Genomic DNA, 12,595 nt, shown 5'->3' with positions numbered 1-12,595 from the left:
ATATGAAGAGAATTTAATCCTCTATTGATGCAGAATTAAACACATCCACAGAATTTCTGTATATATCCCACATCAAGTTTTTCTCCTTATTATGAATTCACCATTTAACACTTATCTACAGCATTAACTCCAATATCCGCTTTCTGAAAACCTGTTTTTGTACACCACTTTTGATTTTAAATTTCCAAAACATCTACACTGTAGTTTTACACTTATTTTGTTTCAACAATATTTCAGAATTTCACCTAAATCCCATTGGCATGTTGAATGAAATTGCACATGGTATAAATAAATCCAAAATTGTCCCTAGAGAGGTCGAAATTTTAAATCCTCTGAATTCAATGTAAGTTCTGGGGGCACCGTCTGTTTTGAACTAGCCTGGAAAATCACTATTATATGCGATCATTTTAGCAAGACGCTTTCAAACAAACGCCTAAATTGCAAGTCTAGTTTCATAGGTCATTTCTTGACCACATCAGACATTGGACAGAAATGTCCTTTTAGCAATAAAAGTCACTAAATTCACCTTATTATATCGCTTAAATTAATGTAAGAAAGTAATATCCCTCGATCACTGTCGGTGGACATGGTTAAAGTGAATTTACAGATAGTTGTCCAACCCAAAAGCATGCTTCATGCATTCCATTCATGAATGCTATTCATCAACGTTATCTATATGTATGTAATAATGAAACTGTTGTAGCATTACGAGAAATTTATATACCGAGATATTACTTTACTAATCACAATTCTTGCAAAATGAAAGGAATGTTTACTATATATAATACAGCTCTATTAAGTAAAGTAAGTAGTTTTATTCAGAGAGTAATTAAGCTTCTTTAAACTACATGTATATAAGGAAATATATAGAATTTTTAGTTTCAATGTATCTCTAAATTTGTCTATTGATGACTGCGTCCATCTATGATTTCATTCAGGATGGAAATCCCTATTGTTTTTGTTCTGTTTTTTTTCTTATTATTATTAGGGATTTCCATTCAGGATTATTGTGTAAGCCCAATTTTATTTTGTGTGTAGGGATGTTGTGTATGTAGTTGTATGAATGTGATGAGATTACATTATGGGGCCAAAGGGGAGATCATTTTAACTCTAATTGCACGAATTATTTCCTTTGTCTTCATATAAGAAAAAGAGAATGAACGTGGACTTGGAACCAAATAGATGTGTGTTTTTAGTATTGTTATGATTAAAGAAATGTAGACTGAGTTCCCCTACCCAACCTCACGTCCATGACGCAGCTGTAGTTTCGTAAAAGATTCGGAATACATTTGAGGCGGAGGCAAAGAGTCAAATTAAATTTCAGATTTATATGTAAAAAATCTTCTCAAGATCCAGATAGAGCCAGAAACGTATATACATTTACTGAAACATTTACCTCACTATGAAATCTTATGCCCAAAAAAGGAGATTTCCACAATCTATTTTTGGTTTTACTCTGTGTGATCTTTTTATCGTCCACAAGTACATGTGTATAGAAGTAAATTCCAAGTTTGAAATATAGGATATGACAATATGACAATATCAATACACATTTCCAAAACTTTTCAATTCAAATCCCATTAAAATTGGGAATTTGTTTTTCTCACCAGACTCCCGCTGATTGACTCATTCAATTGAACAGCACTGTTCGTTCGTCCTTGTGTGCAAATTGAAATCGTATATCGTGCGTGTCTGCCTGTCCATCCCTCCATTCATCATTCAGTCCGTCTGTCTGTCCATTCGTTTGTTCGTGTGTTTGTTTTGTTTGTCTATCTATCTGACTTAATGAAATATATCTCAAAGTATGTGCGTGCTGTACGCAGTTTGTGTCCTGTCATTTCGTACGAGCAGACAGATTATATATATAGACTGTCTATTGAGACGAAACAAAATGCCAACCACTTAGATCATACACGACATGTTGTCAAGCATTCAAATTGAACACGGCGGCGGTACCGCAACCGCATCTACATGTAGCTCACAACAGGCCTACACATGACTGGCATTTTGTTTACCTCTCAACTACATGTACACGTGGCTTTTTAAAAATAAAACCGGAAGCGATGGTGATTTGCTGCCGTTTACTCAACTAAATGTGTAGTCGGTGGCCATTACAAATGTGTGAAATAGAAGGGTCTCAGAAGTATTTCATTGTGCAGAGTTGTTTAATTTCACAAATGAGATATACCATGGGGGCAGCGGGGTATGGACGATGTATTAGAAATATGCCGCTGACGTAGCGTAGGCCAAATCTTTCCTACGATTTCACGTTTTAAGAGGTATCGCGAGCTAACTATTACATTATGTAGGCAAATACACATTTTAAAAGCCTTAATTAATAATATAGGCAGGTTTAGCGAACTGACACGCGCAGTGTTGCGTGTTAGTAATAACATAAAAATGGTTGTTAAAATGTGGCGGCTTCATTTCACATACATCACACAAAATGAGATTTCATTTAAAAATATAGTATATATTTTTAATATCCCATCATAGGCAGTGATCCGTTCAATACACATGTATGTTTCATACGACAGGCAGCGATCCATTCAGTTGATTTTATTGTATCAGTCCCATAAAATTGTAATTTGAAAACAAAATTTCAAAACTTAAAAACCTTTTTAAGTGATAACATCAACTAAACCACAACTAGGTGCACTGTCTAGACATTTTATGCGTCAAAGTCTAGATGAAGAGCTTTTTCAGGTAGTCCCTTCATCTTCGACTACTTGAGATTTTACTGTGTATCTTTACAGCTGGCAAAAATACATTTCATGTATGTGTTATTTATGTGTATATTTATTTCATCGTAATGCGTTATGACTTTTAACTTTTTCAGCGCTGTTTGTTCGTCCATGTGTGCAAATTGTGATCACCGTATCGTGTGTGTCCTTCCATCTGTCTGTCCATTAATTCATGTGTTCGTGTGTTTGTTTGTCTGAGTTAATAAAATCATATCTGGAAGTATGTTCGTGGCATATGCAGTGTGTCCTGTCTGTAACCGGATGTGTGCACAGTCCGATAAAGAGACGGATGGAATGAAGGACGTTGTTACCCGTGTTCAACCAGATACATTGTGTATGTAATCATTATATTCGTTCTTTCTCTCTTTTTTGTTCGTTTGTTATTTTCGTTCGATAGTTATTGTTTTCTTTCTTTCACTCGGGCGTGCGTTTGTTCGTTCTTTCGACCGTTTGTTCGCTCATTACAGATAGTTTGATTTTATGCAAAGAGAAAATTATCAAAACGATCATCTGATCGATAACATGATTATTTGCTGGATGGAAATCCCGTGTTTTGAATTATAGAATTATAGAATGTTTCATTTCTCTATTTTTTTCCGTAATTTGTGAGTTCGTAGGCTTTTATCATTTAATGTAGGTGTTGATTATAGATTATATGATTTGTGAATATAGACATTGTCATATTATCTGTACAGGGTTTTAATTTCAAAGTCGTCAATTTGAAAATGGCGAAAATATAGCCCTCCAAATATGTCATTTCGTTCAATTTTTAACGTAAATTTTACCGTTTGTATGAGATTTCCAATAAAAATCTTAAGAAGATTGGATGTGAAAGACTAATTTCAAGGTCATACGATTCAAAATGGCGGAGATATAACACTTCAATTGTCCTTTCGGCGATTTTATTTTGTACGTTGGATGTTGTGTATGATGTAGTTGCACGAATGTGATGAGATTACATTATGTGGCCAAAGGGAGATAACCGTCACTCTAATTGTACGAGTTTTTTCCCCACTGGTCGAAGATCTTCATAAGAAAGGAGAATGAACGTGGAGTTGAAATCAAACATATGTGTTTTTTTGTTGTGAAGAATCAAGACATGTAGAGCGAGTTCCCCAACCCAACCTCACGTCCATGACACAACTGTAGTTTGGTAAAAGGCTTCAAGTACTACAAGTTTATTCAGAATATCTTTGTATAGAAAATCAAAAGGTGCCTTAGAGGCGGGCCGTAGAGTCAAATTAAAATTCAGATTAAAAAAATATTAAAAAGATCTTATCATTACTTATTTCAATACATAGGTGGAAATCCCGTGTTCTGATCGCGATCAAATCTAGTTATTATTCTTTTTGTTCCGTTTGACCTCTTGTTGCATAAGTACATATGTCATGAGTGAATAAAAAAATCTTGAAATCATATAACACAGGCAAAGGTAATTATATGTTGCCATTGTCTATATTGGATTTGTAATGGTTGATAAGAAATAAAAGTGTACTTTATTTACACAAAGACTTGCTATGTTTTAATCTCAGTTATCTGGTTTTGATTCAGAAAAGAAAGCAAGAGGCCCAGTGGGCCTGTATCGCTCATCTGGTTTGTAATGCCAAGTAATGTTCTGAATACAGGTTCATTGTTTCTATTCTGAAGGAATTTGAATATTTACCTCTAATCCCCCTATTGGACCACGCCCCTCCTGCCCCCAAGGGGTCAGAGCCAACATTTATACAAGTTCTGTCCCCCTTCCCCAAAGGATGTGTGTTGCCAAATTTGGTCAGATTCTAAGCAGAACTCTAGGACACGTAGCGATTTATAGGATTTACCTCTATTTTCCCTATTGGGCCCCGCCCTTCCTGCCCCCTGAGGGTCAGAGCCAAAATTTATACAAGTTCTGTTCAATTTCGCCCAAGGATGTGTGTGGCCAAATTTGGTTACAATCCATAGAGAACTCTAGGACAAGTAGCGATGTATAGGAATGCCCTCTATTTCACCTATTGGGCCCCGCCCCTCCAGCCCCCGAGGGACCAGATCCCCGTTCCCCCAAGGATGTGTGTGGCCAAATTTGGTTACAATTCATGCAGAACACTAAGACCAGTACATGTAGCGATTGATAAGATTTACCTCTATTTTCCCTATTGGGCCCCGCCCTTCCTGCCCCCGGGGGTCAAAGCCGAAACTTATACAAACTCTCTATTTCCCCCTGCCCCTCCTACACCCCCCGGGGGGGGGGGGGGGGGGTAGAGCCAAAATTTATACCAACTCTATTCCCCTTCCCCCAAGGATATTTCTGGCCAAATTTGGTTACATTCCATGCAAAACTAACTCTACGACAATTAGCGATTTAAAGGATTTACCTCTATTTCCCCTATAAGGCCCGCACCTCCTTACCGCCAACGGTTCAGAGCCAAAAGTTATTATTAAACTATGTTCCCCTTCCCCCAAGGATGTTTGTGGCCAAATTTGGTTACATTCCATGCATAATTTTATGACTAATAGCGTTTAAAAGGATTCATCTCTATTTCCCCTATTGGGCCCGCACCTCCTGCCCGCGGGGTTCAGAGCCAAAATTTATTATTAAACTATGTTCCCCTTCCCCCAAGGATGTTTGTGGCCAAATTTGGTTACATTCCATGCATAATTTTATGACTAATAGCGTTTAAAAGGATTCATCTCTATTTCCCCTATTGGGCCCGCACCTCCTGCCCCCGGGGATCAGAGCCAAAATTTATACAAACTCTATTCCCCTTCCCCCAAGGATGTTTCTGGCCAAATTTGGTTACATTCCATGTAGAACTCGATGACAAGTAGCTATTTAAAGGATTTACCTTTATTTCCCCTATTAGGCCCCGCCCCTCCTGACCGCGAAGGTTTAGAGCCAAAATTTATACAAACTCTATTCCCCTTCCCCCAAGGATGTTTGTGGCCAAATTTGGTTACATTCCATGCAGAACTCTATGACTAGTAGCGATTTAAAGGATTTACCTCTATTTCCCCTATTTTGCCCCGCCCTTCCTACCCCCGTGGGGTCAGAGCCAAAATTTATACAAACTCTATATTCCCTTTCCCCCAAGGATGTTTGTGGCCAAATTTGGTTACATTCCATGCAGAACTCTATGACTAGGAGCGATTTAAAGGATTTACCTCTGTTTCCCCTATTTGGCCCCGCCCTTCCTACCCCCGGGGGGTTAGAGCCAAAATTTATACAAACTCTATTCCCTTTCCCCAAGGATGTTTCTGGCCAAATTTGGTTACATTCCATGCAGAACTCTATGACTAGGAGCGATTTAAAGGATTTACCTCTGTTTCCCCTATTTGGCCCCGCCCTTCCTACCCCGGGGGTCAGAGCCAAAATTTATCTAGGACTAGTAGCAATTTAAAGGATTTATCTCTATTTCCCCTATTGGGCCCTAACCTCCTGCCCCCGGTGATGAGAGCCAAAATTCATACAAACTCTATTCCCAAGGATGTTTCTGGCCAAATTTGGTTACATTCCATGCAGAACTCTATGACTAGTAGCCATTTAAAGGAAATTGTTGACGGCCAGACGTGACGACATAAACTCACGGCCCTTTGGGCAAAAAATCTAAAAATTCTACTGTTGATAAATATGCATATAAACGTTCCTGGGGAAGCAAAATACTTCATCTCGTATATTTATTCCGATTTCATTTTGTGTTCACAAAATAAAGCACAATCAATTACTTCGCAGCATGTGAATTACGTGTACATGTAATTCCTAGGCATACATAATTCACGCTTAACAAATAAAGATTGCTATGATGCACAATGATACTTTGAAAGATACAGAAGACCGTCGTTGTCTACGAATTTACTCCAAACTTTGTGGACATGCGTCTTGTATATCTACTCTTACTAGTTCTGGTGTACATGTATGTCATTGTAAAAGCGGTTTTGATTAATTATACTTCAAATCTATGCCCTACAAATTTAACTACACAATTTTGTTCCTGTATCTATCACAATAAACTATTTATAAACCCTGGTGCTACATTGCCGACAAATGATAATTTTTAGCTTTTAAAATCAGGAGCAGACGAATTAGTATATTTCCCCTCAGTAGCAAAAGTTACTTAATTTACACTTTAACCATTATTGAAAAATTTGAGCTTATTGAAGTATTTAAAATAATTAATTGCATCCTGAAAACAATCATGGCATTATGCCCTATATGGAATTATGAACCGATTGTACAGACAACAAAAGCAAAACAAATTATCTTACACATTGTGTGTATTGTTTAGACATATATACATAATATGATGTGTGTACAATAAGGCATCAATTATAGTCCAAATGATTAAATATTGTTTATAATACGTCGGCAGCGAGGCATAAATCTTTAAAAATTTTAGATATTAATACAAAATATATATTTTAATCATTATAAGTCATTTCTCAAGACTGAATTTATAGCACACAATTATTAAATAATATCAATATTAAAATATGAATATCACTCATTTGAAATCTTAAACCCAAATTCACTGGTCATCAAAAGTCTAATTAGACAACTACACAAACATGTATTACTAACTAGTATCGCCATGCCATACTCATTAAAACAAGAGGCCCAGAGGGCCTGTATCGCTCACCTGGTTTGTAATGCCTAGGAATGTTCTGAATACAAGTTCATTGTTTCTTTTCTGAAGGAATTTGAATATTTACCTCTAATTCCCCTATTGGGCCCCACTCTTTCTGCTCAAGGGTGTCAAAGCCAAAATTTATACAAATTCTGTTAACCCCAAGGATATTTCTGGGCCAAATTTGGTTAAAATCCAAGCAGAACTATATGGCTATTAGCGATTTATCGGATTTACCTCTATTTCCCCTATTGGGCCCCGCCCCTCCTGCCCCCAGGGGGTCAGAGCCAAAATTTATACAATTTTCTGTTCTCCTTAGCCCAAGGATGCATTTCTAGCCAAATTTGGTTACAATCCATGCAGAACTCTAGGACAAGTAGCACTGGTAACCCAAAATGTGTTAAATCTTGCCGAAACTTGTTAGAATAACGGCAGAATACTTAATTTTTAACAAGTTTCGGCAGGATTAGCATATGTGCTTTTTTATTCAGTATTAACCCTTTATATTAAGACTTTTCCTCAGAATTCCAATTCGATTAATACAAGAGGCCCAGAGGGCCTGTATCGCTCACCTGGTTTGTAATGCCAAGTAATGTTCTGAATACAGGTTCATTGTTTCTTTTCTTAAGGAATTTTAATATTAACCTCTAAATCCCCTATTGGGCCCCACCCCTCCTGCGCCCAGGGGGTCAGAGCCAAAATTTATACAAGTTCTGTTCCCCTTCTCCCCAAGGGTGTTTATGGCCAAATTTGGTCACAATCCAGCAAAACTCCAGGACAAGTAGCGATTTATAGGATTTACCTCTATTTCCCCTATTGGGCCCCACCCGTCTGCCCCCCCCGGGGGGCCAGAGCCAAAATTTATACAAGATCTGTTCCCCTTCCAAAAAGGATGTTTGTGGCCAAATTTGGTTACATTCCATAAAGAACTCTATGGACTAGTAGCGATTTAAAGGATTTACCTCATTTCCCCTATTGGGCCCCGCCCCTCCTGCCCCCGGGGGATCAGAGCCAAAATTTATACAAGTTCTGTTCCCCTTCCCCACGGATGTTTGTGGCCAAATTTGGTTACATTCCATGCAGAACTCTATGACTAGTAGCGATTTAATGGATTTACCTCTATTTCCCCTATTGGGCCCCGCCCCTCCTGCCCCCAGGGGGTCAGAGCCAAAATTTATACAAGTTCTGTTCCCCTTCCCCCAAGGATGTTTGTGGCCAAATTTGGTTACAATCCATGCAGAACTCTAGGACAAGTAGCGATTTAAAGGATTTACCTCTATTTCCCCTATTGGGCCCCACCCCTCCTGCCCCCGGGGGGTCAGAGCCAAAATTTATACAAGTTCTGTTCCCCTTCCCCCAAGGATGTTTGTGGCCAAATTTGGTTACAATCCATGCAGAACTCTATGACTAGTAGCGATTTAAAGGAAATGTTGACGGACAGACGGACGACGACGGACGCCGACGGACGACGGACGACGGACGCCGCGCCATGACATAAGCTCACCGGCCCTGCGGGCCAGGTGAGCTAAAAATTAAGTATTTCTGCCGTAAAATTAAGTATTTTTCTGTCCGCCGTGGGTCGTGACGGCTGACGGCCGAATAACAGAGGGTATCAGTCACAATTACCCAACTTCGTTACTTGCACGGCTATTTATTGCTACATTGTCGGAGGTTGGGAATCGCCAAACTTTTCCGATGCGACGGTGAAATTAACAGATTCGGCGATAGAATTAAGAGTTTCTGCGTTTATATTCAGTGTTTCTGCGTTTATATTCAATGTTTCTGCGCTAATATTAACACATTTCGTCGCTTACATCGAGCGGGCGCGCCGAGCCGTGACGGCCGAGCACACGGCTTACACAGGTAAACTTTACCTTGTGAAACGAGACTTACAGTACGTACAGCCGCCAGCCGATTGTACCTGTAAAATAATTATGTTTACAATTCTCTTTTCCCCTTTAAAAATACATATATCCTCATTATCCTATTCTCCTATCTTGTGTTGTTTTCTTTCCCGCGTCTCGTCATTTGAGCTATGCATTTTGCACCTTTTTTCGGAAGAGTTCCGATACGAGCGGTAACAAATGAATAACTGTCTAGGTTATGTGTAAAATATGTGTATATACACGGGATTAACTATGACAAACAAATTATGTGTTTGATTATGTGCAATTACATGTATGTATATTCTTCTCACAAATTTGAATTGTTGACGATATTAAAATAAGATCGTTTTCCATAAAATAAATAAATATTTGTTATTTACAGACGTTTTGAAAGATATTTTGCTGTTGCCTTTAATTGTAAAATGCTGATTAAGTGTTATACATAATGATCTGCTTTTCAGGTTTGCTGATTTGATTTGATATACATTAAACGACCGATATCATATTCTGGTAATATTTGATGTACTTTGTGGCACGTAATTCCAGTATTTATTTATTTCTGCGTTTATATTCAATGTTTCTGCGTTTATATTCAATGTTTCTGCGCTAATATTAACACATTTCGTCGCTTACATCGAGCGGGCGCGCCGAGCCGTGACGGCCGAGCACACGGCTTACACGGGTAAACTTTACCTTGTGAAACGAGACTTACAGTACGTACAGCCGCCAGCCGATTGTACCTGAAAAATAATTATGTTTACAATTCTCTTTTCCCCTTTAAAAATACAAAACCCTAATTATCCTATTCTCCTACATGTATATTTTGTTGTTTTCTTTCCCGCGTCTCGTCATTTGAGCTATGCATTTTGCATCTTTTTTCGGAAGAGTTCCGATATGAGCGGTAACAAATGTACACGGGGATTAACTATGACAAACAAATTATGTGTTTGATTATGTGCAATTACATGTATGTATATTCTTCTCACAAATTTGAATTGTTGACGATATTAAAATAAGATCGTTTTCCATAAAATGAATAAATATTTGTTATTTACAGACGTTTTGAAAGATATTTTGCTGTTGCCTTTAATTGTAAAATGCTGATTAAGTGTTATACATAATGATCTGCTTTTCAGGTTTGCTGAATTGATTTGATATACATTAAACGACCGATATCATATTCTGGTAATATTTGATGTACTTTGTGGCACGTAATTCCAGTATTTATTTATTTCTGCGTTTATATTCAATGTTTCTGCGTTTATATTCAATGTTTCTGCGTTTATATTCATGTTTCTGCGCTAATATTAACACATTTCGTCGCTTACATCGAGCGGGCGCGCCGAGCCGTGACGGCCGAGCACACGGCTTACACGGGTAAACTTTACCTTGTGAAACGAGACTTACAGTACGTACAGCCGCCAGCCGATTGTACCTGTAAAATAATTATGTTTACAATTCTCTTTTCCCCTTTAAAAATACATATACCCTAATTATCCTATTCTCCTACATGTATATTTTGTTGTTTTCTTTCCCGCGTCTCGTCATTTGAGCTATGCATTTTGCATCTTTTTTCGGAAGAGTTCCGATATGAGCGGTAACAAATGTACACGGGGATTAACTATGAAAACAAATTTGTGTTTGATTATGTGCAATTACATGTATGTATATTCTTCTCACAAATTTGAATTGTTGACGATATTAAAATAAGATCGTTTTCCATAAAATGAATAAATATTTGTTATTTACAGACGTTTTGAAAGATATTTTGCTGTTGCCTTTAATTGTAAAATGCTGATTAAGTGTTATACATAATGATCTGCTTTTCAGGTTTGCTGAATTGATTTGATATACATTAAACGACCGATATCATATTCTGGTAATTATTTGATGTACTTTGTTGCACGTAATGCCAGTATAGAGGCCAAACTTAACTGGTGAACTAATACGATAAAATTTAATTCATATTGTCAGAAACAATTATACATATATGTTTCTGATTAAATACATGTTTAGTTTTAAGAAGTATTCGTCAATTATTTATAATAAAATTATAAATAGTATACACGTGTCAATTTTCAGTTGTTTTTATTCATGCTAAAGATATATAATTCGTAATATATAAATGCGTATTTTCGAGTGTTCATGGGTCTTTTTGTGATATTTGGGTAGCCATGAAAATGGCTTTTTTTATAAAGGATTGGCTGATTATAAGATCAAGCCCTCATGTGTCTGATGGCCCGGTCAATGCTGTTGGAGAAAGCAACTTCCGCCGACGGTTTCAGGTGTGTACCATCTTTAGCTCGGATTGAGGTTGTCTTCAACAAGTCTCTGTCGTGTTGGCAAATGATGTCAGGGTGTTGTTTCTTCATCATTCTGTTGATAAGTGATGCGGTCTTGTTGAATTTGCGATCGTGTCTCGGAAAAAGCTCGCCGAACATCACCACTTCTACACCCTGGGCGATAAACAGTTGATGGATTTCTTGAAGAAGTCCAATTGTACGGGCCGTTGACTGGTCAGCGATGTCATTTTCGCCTATCTGTACAAAGACGGAGTGATAGATGGAAAAATCTTCGGCTAGTACGATGTCTCTCAGCTGTCGAAGCTTCAAACCACCTCGTCCGAAGGCATGGAATGACCAATTGGGTAGTGGTATTTCTTCTTTTCTCCATCGGGCGATGAGGCGTCTGATAAAGCTGTGACCGAGGATGCAGGTCTTCTTGGTGTCGCTGGACAGGTATCGGTAGGTTGCTTCTTGAAAGGTATTCATGTTGTATGATACTATAAGGATTGTGTGAGGGAGTATTTATAGCCTTGGCCACTGATATTTTTTGTCGGAATGACAAAGACTATAAAATCAAAACAAGATTCCGGCAATTAAGAAGTTTAATTGGTCATTAAAAAGATCACTCTTTCTCACAATTGTTTTTTTTATTTGATATTACATAATTACATGTTTGACTTAAATAAACAATGGTGATATACTGTCTTTGCTAATTAGTCATATGCTCTTCTCTCTCTGTCAGGTGAATTATATTACCTGTACATTTACTTATATGTTGTCGCCATAGATACACCTCTCAGGTGTACTGTGTACCGCACACGTGTCATCCGACTAATTAACTCCACAGATAACGGACGCCGTGGACAAATTTAGCTATATTGCTTGCCCTATTGGCCCCCACGGGTAGGAGCTAGCTAGCGGTACCCTGCGGGGTTACGAAGGGGATGCGTATGCATTTTGGGGAGCTCGAAGTGAGAAAAATGGCCGACGATAGTTGTATACACTTTTTCAATGCGATCATATGTGTATGATTTTTAACACCAGAAACACAGTCATACAGCTACCTAATAATTTAATGAGAC

This window comes from Argopecten irradians, chromosome 9, assembly GCF_041381155.1.
Source record: "Argopecten irradians isolate NY chromosome 9, Ai_NY, whole genome shotgun sequence".
NCBI lineage: Eukaryota > Metazoa > Mollusca > Bivalvia > Pectinida > Pectinidae > Argopecten > Argopecten irradians.
The sequence above is the reverse complement of the archived record's forward strand: the minus strand, read 5'-3'. Positions refer to the sequence as shown.